This window comes from Bos taurus, chromosome 9, assembly GCF_002263795.3.
Source record: "Bos taurus isolate L1 Dominette 01449 registration number 42190680 breed Hereford chromosome 9, ARS-UCD2.0, whole genome shotgun sequence".
Lineage (NCBI taxonomy): Eukaryota > Metazoa > Chordata > Mammalia > Artiodactyla > Bovidae > Bos > Bos taurus.
In genome coordinates this window covers 64,123,025-64,134,391 of record NC_037336.1, presented here as the reverse complement: position 1 = coordinate 64,134,391, position 11,367 = coordinate 64,123,025, and the positions used below count along the sequence as shown (strand labels likewise).

Below are 11,367 nucleotides of genomic sequence, written 5' to 3'. Positions count from 1 at the left end.
GAAAAGCACATCAGATGCCAAGTGCTATGATCTTTTTCAAGATTTCATTCCCCCTCCCATTGTGAATGCAATTGCTACCTTCTAACATGGTGGCTTGTTTGATTGGACACCTGTATAGAGTCCTTTCCCTCAGGTGAGCACCATGTCCCTGAGTTACAGACACCAAAAGTCCATTATCCAACCCCTGGATTTTTTTTTAATATAGTTGCTTTACAATGTTGTATTTATGCTCTACAGCAAATTGAATCAGCTATAGATATACAGGCATGCACGCTTGGTCACTTCAGTCATGTCCGACTCTTTGCAATCCTATCGACTGTAGCCCTCCAGGCTCCTTCTGTCCATGGGAATTCTCTAGGCAAGAATACTGGAGTGGGTTGCCATGCCCTCCACCAGGGGATCTTCCTGACCTGGGGATTGAACCAGTGTCCCCTCCATTGCAGGCAGATTCTTTATCCACTGAGCCACCATGAAGCCCATAGGTATTCATATATGTTGGGGTCCTTTAGTGGACCGGGACCTGGTGGTCCGGAAGCGATGATAAGAACGTGAAAGAGAGAAAGAGGCTGATACTCCCTGGTTTACGCAGAGAACCAATAAAGTCCTTGACACAGGACTTGCGTCTCTCAGAAGGCACCAGGCACCCTCTCAAGGGGGAAATGAAGGCACGGGGCACCTTCTCATGAGAGTCTTAGAAGCCCTGGCAGGAGAGTGAACAAGACAGGTTTCTGTGCTCCAGAGAATTAGCCGAGGAGAGAGAGAGAAAGAAAGAAAGACACAGGCTCTGATGGAGCAAAGGTGCTTTATTAGCAGAAATGCAGGCTTATATATCTTTAGTAAGATGATAACACAGGATGAAATTTTGTCAATAGCCACAATATGGATAGTCTAATACATACAAGGTCTCTGACGCTGGAAAGAGTCACTGTATATCTCATCCCATGACTTCAGTCCTGAGAACTGCATGTAGCTTTAGTCATTCTTGGAATAGGAACTGATAAGGAACAGAGAATCCTTGAGAAGTAGAAAACAGGATGCAGGAATCCTCCTGTTAAATGTTCCCTGACAATTCCCCCTTACTTTTTATATTTGTAAAAAGGGTCTTGATTAATTGAGTTTGTCGTAAAGAGAATGTTTACTAAAGGAGATTCAAGCCTGGCTCACACAATGACCTCAGTTCCTGGGAGCAGCCTACTGTTCTGCTTAGAAAGAAACAAAGGACTTGTGAGAAACAGCACGTAGGAATCCTCCTGTTAAACACTCCCCGACAATTCCCCCTTATTTATTTATAATATACGTAAAAAGAGTTCTGACCATTAGAGTTTGTTTAGTTTAACAATCTTTGCATGAAGGCAATGGTAGATGACAAATATAATTGTTAAGACAATCACCAAAATTACAGTTTTAGACCCAATGCTGTGAGTAATGCTTTGAAACCATCCGTGTTGATCTAACTCAGATAATTGATCAGCTAGTTGTTCAGCTAAAGTTTTCAAATTAGTGGAAGAGGGAAGATTATTAGAAAATGTTTCAAATATTTCTTTTTGTAATAATTGTACATTCAGAGAGGCATTATTATGCATATTTAGGCACTATTATTGAAATGAACAGGAGTAACACAAAATTGAGTAGAATTCCAATCACATTTTAGCATTACCTGTTTTTGTACATCTGTTAATTGATCTCCAACCCATTTGATGGCTGTTTTTAGTTCCTGTATTTTCTCTTGAATATTCTCATCTATCTGAGCCTGAGTGGCCCACATAGTATGGGCATCTTTAGTCCAATTTTGAATAAAATTATGTGTTTGAATTGAAGTTTGTAAAGCAACACCAGTGACAGCAGCAGTGGTGCAGATAGCTATTAATCCCAAAATGCCAAAACTCAGCCATCCAATAAATCGTTTAGATCACCGGAGCAATTTAGTAAGTAACCGGGAAGCAAGTCCAGCCATGGGACCTTCTTCCCAGGGCCACTGGAGATTTATTGGTAACCACAGATTATGTCGAGATCGAAGAATCCAAAGGGAGTCATTTCTCAAGTAAATAGAGGAGTTAAGACAAGTATATAATTTACAATTTATGCAAGTTACAGAATGTAAAGTCTTATTGAATTGTAAATTTCCTATAGCTACAACAAAAGGAAGTGGAACACAGGCTTGTACAAAATATGATTGATCATAGCAAAAGAAATAATGGCCATGGCTATGACTGGTCCCTGTGAAACGTCCAGTCCAAGTCCCAAGTTCCTCAATGCTTGCAGCAAGTTTCCAGATGTCCCATTGTTCAGGCCCAATTTGTTTATCAAGGACGATTCGAGGACGAGGGGGGTCCATTCCACCGTCAAGCCATCCAAGAGGTCCTCTGTCATGGTAATGCTCCATTGTAGTCTTAGTAACCTTCTATGCCACTTGAGTAACATAATCACACACAGGCTGTTAATATCATCTGAGCAGTTAGATAACCACATACCATTGGGCCCCTAATAGTCAATTGTATGATTAGCATTAACATTAATTTTCCTGATTTGGCCTGACATTTGTCCCAATGAATAGGAATATATTTAAAGTTCTTATTAGCAAACCCTTTGCATAGTGTTCTTTGGTCTTTCCTTAATTCTTTCCCTAAAGTTTCGGTAGTATAAACATGGTTCATGGACAAAGAAAGAGCAGTAAATAATCCAAGCAGTGTCCGAAAGTCTTCTTTTGGAGGCAGGATGAAAGCCCAAGTTTGTTGATTCACACTAATATATAATTTTGTTGAGCCCATGCATAAGGGTAGGATTTCATAGCCTAGAGAAATCTTAGTTTTCCTACTTTCTCATGATGAAAGGGCCCCTCCAAGCTCCAAGGAGGGGGCATATGTGTTGAGTTATTAGTGGATATGATTGGTCCTATATCTGTCCATTCTATAACCTACAATAAAAAAGAGGGAGTTAGGTGCATAAACCCATTAAGTGTGATCAATCAAGTCAGCCTGCATGGGGGAAGCAAAAGCAAGCAAAGCAACCATAGTGAAGAAAAATATTTTCAGGATTCCAAGGCAGTCCCTGTTGAGAAATCACATTTTCAGCTTGATTAGTAAGGGTTTTTATCTGTCCCCAAGTAGGGAGATCATAAGGTCGGTGATGCCAAGTATGGCGTTTTTTGGAAATTTTTAAAGCTGCCATGGCTTGTATTGGAATTTCTTCTTCCTGGGGTTTTTGTTGTTTTGTCTCTAGTTTGAATGTTGGGGGCCCCCTTAGGTTGAATCTTCTGAAGAGGAAGTCATATGAGTTCGTTGGATCCATCTGGAGAAATAGAAGCATACCCCTTTCCCTGTGAGATTAGTTTTTTAGATTTCTATTGATTAGTTAATCCATCTTGATATCAAATGGTCAAAGGAAGGGAGGTGTCCTTTAATGTTTCATAATGTTTTTCTGCTTTAGTCAAAATATTTCCTTGTGGTAAGTTTAAAAAACTTAAAACAAATAAAGCTATATTAACAATAGTTATAGAAAGAAAGGAAAGTGATAATGATGAAAACATTCATAGGAAACAGTGAAGTGAAGTGAAGTCGCTCAGTCGTGTCCGACTCTTTGCGACCCCATGGACTGTAACCTACAACCCTCCTCCGTCCATGGGATTATCCAGGCAAGAGTACTGGAATGGGTTGCCATTTCCTTCTCCAGAGGATCTTCCCAACCCAGGGATCGAACCTGGGTCTCCCGCATTGTAGGCAGATGCTTTATCATCTAAGCCACCAGGGAAGTCCACTTAGGAAATATTTCAGTCCAAAATAAAAAAAAAAAATCATCTAGAAATCTGTTTGGGACTGGTATTTGGCTGTGGTTTTGAATTAATGGATTGATTTTCTCTTCACTCAGTATATACATTTTTCTGATATAAAGAGAAATGGAATCTGACTGTGTTTTAAGTGGTTTGTGTTATTTGGGGCAAAAGATTAGGAGCAAACACTCAAATATTTTTTCCTAAGTGAAATTATTGAAAAGTTGATGCAGAACAACTTGATAAATGAAATGTTGCTCATATCTAAATATATTTGACCTTGTTCTTGGAAAAGAAATGCAGCCTGGTAGCTGTTGAATCTCTCTGTTCAGTGTGTCAAGGGAGATGATTATATTTTCAAGACAGACCTGAAAAGAAGGTGAATATTTTGCACTTTTGATATTCTTAGGAACAAATAACTTATTTGGCAACTGGTGTCTTTTTTATGTTGTTTTTGTTTTGTATTGTGAAACAGGCATTGAAGTTGATGTTATTTTGTTTTAAGAATCTCACAGATTGGAAACAGAAATAAAGCTATATTAATAATAGTTATAGGCTTAAAGACTATACTGCATTAGAATGTAGTAAAGTCTGTTCTGGATAAGGAAGATAAAAGTGTTCCTGTGTATATCCTCTTATTTAATTTTTTATTTGCAGTTACAGTGTGTAATGTGTTTGTTTAATTATGTCTTGTGTTTGTGGATTATAAGGAATGTTTGTTATCTGTTTAATAGAGGATGAATGTAAAAATTGTTTCAATTTGCTTAGAAATATAGGCAGGGCCATTGTCTGTTTTCATAGAATTCAGTCAGTTAAGTTCAGTTCAGTTCAGTTCAGTTCAGTCGCTCAGTCATGTCCGACTCTTTGTGACCCCATGAATCGCAGCACGCCAGGCCTCCCTGTCCATCACCAACTCCCAGAGTTCACTCAGACTCACGTCCATCTAGTCAGTGATGCCATCCAGCCATCTCATGCTCTGTCGTCCCCTTCTCCTCCTGCCCCCAATCCCTCCCAGCATCAGAGTCTTTTCCAATGAGCCAACTCTTGCATGAGGTGGCCAAAGGACTGGAGTTTCAGCTTTAGAATCATTCCTTCCAAAGAAATCCCAGGGCTGATCTCTTTCAGAATGGACTGGTTGGATCTCCTTGCATTCCAAGTGACTCTCAAGAGTCTTTTCCTACACCACACTTCAAAAGCATCAATTCTTCGGCTCTCAGCTTTCTTCACAGTCCAACTCTCACATTCATACATGACCACCGGAAAAACCATAGCCTTGACTAGATGGACCTTTGTTGGCAAAGTAATGTCTCTGCTTTTGAATATGCTATCTAGGTTGGTCATAACTTTCCTTCCAAGGAGTAAGCGTCTTTTAATTTCATGGCTGCAATCACCATCTGCAGTGATTTTGGAACCCAGAAAAATAAAGTCTGACACTGTTTCCACTGTTTCCCCATCTATTTCCCATGAAGTGGTGGGACCAGATGCCATGATCTTCGTTTTCTGAATGTTGAGTTTTAAGCCAACTTTTTCACTCTCCTCTTTCACCTTCATCAAGAGGCTTTTTTGTTCCTCTTCACTTTCTGCCATAAGGGTGGTGTCATCTGCATATCTGAGGTTATTGATATTTCTCCCAGCAATCTTGATTCCAGCTTGTGTTTCTTCCAGTCCAGCATTACTAATGATGTACTCTGCATAGAAGTTAAATAAGCAGGGTGACAATATACAGCCATGACGTACTCCTTTTCCTATTTGGAAACAGTCTATTGTTCCATGTCCAGTTCTAACTGTTGCTTCCTGACCTGCATACAGATTTCTCAAGAGGCAGGTCAGGTGGTCTGGTATTCCCATCTCTTTCAGAATTTTCCAGTTTATTGTGATCCACACAGTCAAAGGCTTTGTCATAGTCAATAAAGCAGAAATAGATGTTTTTCTGGAACTCTCTTGCTTTTTCCATGATCCAGCGGATGTTGGCAATTTGATCTCTGGTTCCTCTGCCTTTTCTAACGCCAGCTTGAACATCAGGAAGTTCACGGTTCACATATTGCTGAAGCCTGGCTTGGAGATTTTGAGCATTACTTTACTAACATGTGAGATGAGTGCAATTGTGCGGTAGTTTGAGCATTCTTTGGCATTGCCTTTCTTTGGGATTGGAATGAAAACTGACTTTTTCCAGTCCTGTGGCAACTGCTAAGTTTTCCAAATTTTCTGGCATATTGAGTGCAGCACTTTCACAGCATTATCTTTCAGCATTTGAAATAGCTCCACTGGAATTCCATCACCTCCACTAGCTTTGTTCATACTGATGTTTTCTAAGGCCCACTTGACTTCCCATTCCAGGATGTCTGGCTCTAGGTCAGTGATCACACCATCATGATTATCTGGGTCGTGAAGATCTTTTTTGTACAGTTTTTCTGTGTATTCTTGCCACCTCTTCTTAATATCATCTGCTTCTGTTAGGTCCATACCATTTCTGTCCTTTATCGAGCCCATCTTTGCATGAAATGTTGCCTTGGTATCTCTTATTTTCTTAAAGAGATCTCTAGTCTTTCCCATTCTGTTGTTTTCCTCTATTTCTTTGCACTGATTGCTGAGGAAGCCTTTCTTATCTCTCCTTGCTATTCTTTGGAACTCTGCATTCAGATGCTTATATCTTTCCTTTTCTCCTTTGCTTTTTGCTTCTCTTCTTTTCACAGCTATTTGTAAGGCCTCCCCAGACAGCCATTTTGCTTTTTTGCATTTCTTTTCCATGGGGATAGTCTTGATCCCAGTCTCCTGTACAATGTCACGAACCTATAGAATTAGGTGTTCTCATTATTGCAAAATAAGTTGATAGGTAGGTTATAACATGTTGTGTAGTTTTACCTTGGAGAGGCATGGCCCATATAAAAGAAGAATTTGTATTAATCAAGACATGTAAGAAGGAAGAGGAAGTAAGTTCAGGGTAATGAGTTAAATCCATTTGTCATAAAATTTTCTTTCATTTGTTAAACCCTTTTTGTATTTTTGTATTCATCATTTTATTTGCCATTTCTTATATCCTTTTATTAAAAGTATATATCTTACTTTTCTTTAGCAACTATGAAGTGTCTTATATGTTAGTATTTTATAGATTGGTGAATATATTTATTATATCATATTATATATTATAATATATATATTTATTAATAGTCTAAAATATCTTTAGTTTTTCTATAAGAAAAACTTTTTGTAAGAGGAAGTTAATGTTCAGTAATTAATGTTTTAAAATATTATTTATTTGGAAATGACCTAGCTGTTTAATAAACTTTTATAATTTAGTTTAGTATAACTCCAGAAACTTAAGCTACCCCGATCCTAAGAGATTATTTTAGATTATAATAATACATTATTCTATGAAAAATATCATTATTTTTAGTAGAGATTATCCAAAAGTTTTCATCTTATATATATATATATATATATATAAAGTTACCCTTTTGTTGACAAATTTAGTTTACCTTAAACCTAGGCATAATAAAAGTATTACATAGTGTTGATGATTTAAGACATGTCTTAATTAGATTAGGAAACAATTATATTTAAATTATATTTATATTTAAATAAACATTATATTTAATATTGAATATTTTTCAGTTCATGTGAACCTAAATTTAAATAGAGCTCATTAACTTCATATTATCCAAAAAAAAAAAAAGACATACATTGAGACATAGATAGGCATAGTTTTCAGCTTGAAATACCTTTTCCGCTTAAAAAAATTTTTATTTTTATTCACCAACTTGTTTATGGCTGGAGTCCCATAAACTTTGGTTTATGTATCCTTTGGTTGTGTATCCAAAGGACATGGTAAGAGTTAACTTTAGGTTTTTTCCTTAGGCCTGTTTTGTTTCCCAGACAGAATTGGAGCTCCAAAAAATATTTTAAGAAGTTAACCTTTTCTTAACCACACATGTAAGAAGAATTGGTTTTGCAATTTCAAAAAAGATTTTACTTTAATCAGTTTTCTCTGGAGTCTAAAGAATATCATGGCCATTCAGTGTCAAAAATATCATTTCTCCTTTTTGTAGTTACAGTGTATTATTAATGATATATGCATGAGGGAATTGCTGTCACATTGGAGTTAAGCCTTGGCTACAAAATTTTTGACAAATATTAGGATTGTTAAGCATATTTTGAAGTAATATAGCTTATTGAAATCTTTTATGAGGCCCGATATGATTAGGATAAGGGAGAGAGAAAGTGAATCTCTCCTGGTCTAAAGGATGTAAAGGTATATTAAAAAGGCAATCTTGTAAATCAGTAATAATAATGTGCCAATTTTGAGGAATAGTAATAGGTGATGGGATCTCTAGTTGTAATGTATCCATAGGTTTCATAGATGCATTAACTCTTCTAAGGTCTGTTAAGAGATACCATTTGTCAGATTTCTTTTTTATAATAAAAATAGGAAAGTTCTAAGGAGAGAAAGATTCCTCAATATGTTTTAATTCTAATTGTGTGTCTATAAGTTCTTTAGTAGCCTGAAATTTATCTTTCGTAAGGAGAAGGCAATGGCACCCCACTCCAGTACTTTTGCCTAGAAAATCCCATGGACGGAGGAGCCTGGTAGGCTGCAGTCCATGGAGTCACTAGAGTCGGACATGACTGAGTGACTTCACTTTCACTTTTCACTTTCATGCATTGGAGAAGGAAATGGCAACCCACTCCAGTGTTCTTGCTTGGAGAATCCCAGGGACTGGGGAAGCCTGGTGGGCTGCCGTCTATGGGGTCGCACAGAGTCGGACACGACTGGAGTGACTTAGCAGTAGCAGCAAAGGGCCATTGCTCTGTCCAAATAGGCTCGTCATTCTTCCAAGTTATTTTAATAATTGTTTTGTTTGTTAAATGAGCAGTGGCCCTTAGGAAAAATGTGGGATGTATATCTGAGTTTGCCATTGCATAAGTAAGTCCCTTTCTATTAGATTAAGGGGTGCATCTATCACATAAGGTCTTAATGTTGCAGGCTGGTCTTTTGGTCTTTCATATGGGTAGATCTAAACATTTTGATAAATTTCTTGTACTTTGGTTTGAGAAATTCCTGCAATCTGGCAAGAGACTTTTTGTATAGGCCAGGATTTGGGCCATAAGTGTTTGGAAATAATAGTAATATTAGATCCAGTGTCGAGGAGACTAGGAAATCTTTTATGATTAATTTTGATATTTATATTTGGTCCGGCATATTCAGATACCGATGATGTCCATAAGGATTGTTTTTGATCTGTACTGCCAAACCCATTTGTCCGTACATTATTAGAGGAGTTAATAGAAATGTAAGGCAAGAGAAGTAATTGAGCAATTTTTGTCCCCTTTTTTGAATTGCCATAGAATCTGAGATGACATCATAATTTGAATCTCTCCTTTATAGTTTGAATCAATTATTCCAGGGTGAACAATAATTCCTTTAGAAGCCAACTAGATCAGCCAATGAAAGACTGAAGGTTTGTTGGGGCAGGGGTCTAAAAAGTCCAGTAGGTACTCTAGAAGGGACTGCTTCAGGGTAAAGGAAAAAATCATTTAGGGCTGGTATATTGACGGCAGCACTGCCGGATGTTGAGGGTTTGAGGGAAAAGATAGAATTTGCCCCTGGTTTTTGTTGTAGGGGACCTGGGGGGTCCCCTGTTTGGAGTTTCTTGGAATAGGTTTTCCTTTAGTATCAAATTTAGATTTATAACCTTTGGCCCAATGCATTCCTCTATGGCAGCGAGGGCGAACTCTTGGAGGTTTTTTATTAGCCTTCTTAGGGCAGTCCCCTTTTAAATGGTTTTTATCTCTTCATGTAGAGCATCCTTCATTTCCCTTTTTAAAGTAGTAGCCATTGTTTCAGCTAGCATTTGCATCTTTTGAGTTTCTGATCCTAGATTGTGATAAGCCTTCAAATAATCAGTAATAGTCCCAGTCTCAAAAATTGCAGCGATAGCTTTTTGACATTCCTGATTTGCATTCTCATAAACAAGTAATTTCTCTAGCTGTTTCTTGGTTTCTTCTGCAATTACAGTATGGGAAATAGTTTTCTAATCTAGCAAAAATTTTAGCATAACTTTCATTAGGTTCCAACAAAGGAGAGACTTTTGGAGTTGCACCTGTTGGCAGAGGAGGAGCATTTAGAGCAGCCGGGGCAGGGCTCGCAAGAAAATTTTGAAATATTTTATGTTGTTATAATTGGGCCTTTTGTAAAGTTTCATCATCTGATTCATATTCATGCAATAAGTGTTCTGTCTGTTGTCGAATATTAGGAGGGCTAGAATTTACCTTGAAATGGCCAGAAATCAATTGGAATATTTTTTCCTTGCTTGGTGGCTCATTCAACACTTTCTTTGACCTGGTACCAAATTTCTAAATCAAAATTGCATTTATCAGGGAGCCAAGGATTACATTTAACCATTGTTTGAAAGCAAGCCTCTATTCATTGGCACGGAACCAAAAGTCCCTGAGCTTTAAACAAATGGTGAAGTAAAATAGAGAAATGATGGGGCTTTCTAGCAGCATAACCCGTGTCTTAGTACTTACCGACCTCAATAGGTCCCGAGTCCCTCCGTCCGAAATGCCATACATACCAGTGTCCCTGTTCTGGGGCGCCACTTGTTAGGGTCCTTTAATGGACCAGGCCTTGGCAGTCCAGAGGCAATGATAAGAAAGTGAAAGAGAGAAAGAGGCTGATACTCCCTGGTTTACGCAGATAACCAATAAAGTCCTTGACACAGGACTTGTATCTCTCACGAAGGCACTGGGCACCCTCTTGAGTGGGGGGTTAAGGCACAGGGTGCCTTCTCAAGAGAGTCTTAGAAGCCCGGGCAGGAGAGTGAGCACGATGGGTTTATGTGCTCCAGAGAATTAGCCAAGGAGAGAGAGAGAGAGAAAGAAAGAAAGACACGGGGACCCAAGCTCTGATGGAGCAAAGGTGCTTTATTAGCAGAAATGCAGGTTTATTTGTCTTTAGTAAGATGATTACACAGGATGAAATTTTATCAATAGCCACAATATGGATAGTCTAATACATACAAGGTCTCTGACGCTGAAAGAGTCACTGCATGTCTCATCCCATGACTTCAGTCCTGAGAACAGCATGCAGTTTTACTCATTCTTGGAATAGATATGGATAAGGAACAGAGAATCCTTGAGAAATAGAAAACAGCATGCAGGAATCCTCCTGTTAAATGTTCCCTGACATATATACAGATTCGTTTTTATATTTCCTTATGATTTAGGTCACCACAGAGCACTGAGTAGAATTCCCTGTGCTATACAGTATGTATATGTGTATATACATACTGTATAGCATATGTATGTATATATATATATATATATATATATCATTAACATACTCTATATAGAGAGTTACATACGTGTGTGTATATATACTGTATATACCTATATAGTAAAGTCATGCTCAAAATTCTCCAAGCCAGGCTTCAGCAATATGTGAACCGTGAACTTCCTGATGTTCAAGCTGGTTTTAGAAAAGGCAGAGGAACCAGAGATCAAATTGCCAACATCCGCTGGATCATGGAAAAAGCAAGAGAGTTCCAGAAAAACATCTATTTCTGCTTTATTGACTATGCCAAAGCCTTTGACTGTGTGGATCA

The 11,367-nt window shown here is 38.0% G+C and overlaps 1 long non-coding RNA gene across 1 annotated transcript; it reads right to left on the bottom strand.

The window, feature by feature from the left end:
* Nucleotides 1-785: 785 nt before the first annotated feature.
* LOC112448059 (uncharacterized) lies at nucleotides 786-10,857 on the bottom strand. Its single transcript, XR_003036404.1, has 2 exons — nucleotides 10,292-10,857; nucleotides 786-2,914 (listed from the first exon to the last, which is right to left on the bottom strand). It is a non-coding gene; the product is annotated as an uncharacterized lncRNA (long non-coding RNA).
* Nucleotides 10,858-11,367: the final 510 nt, after the last annotated feature.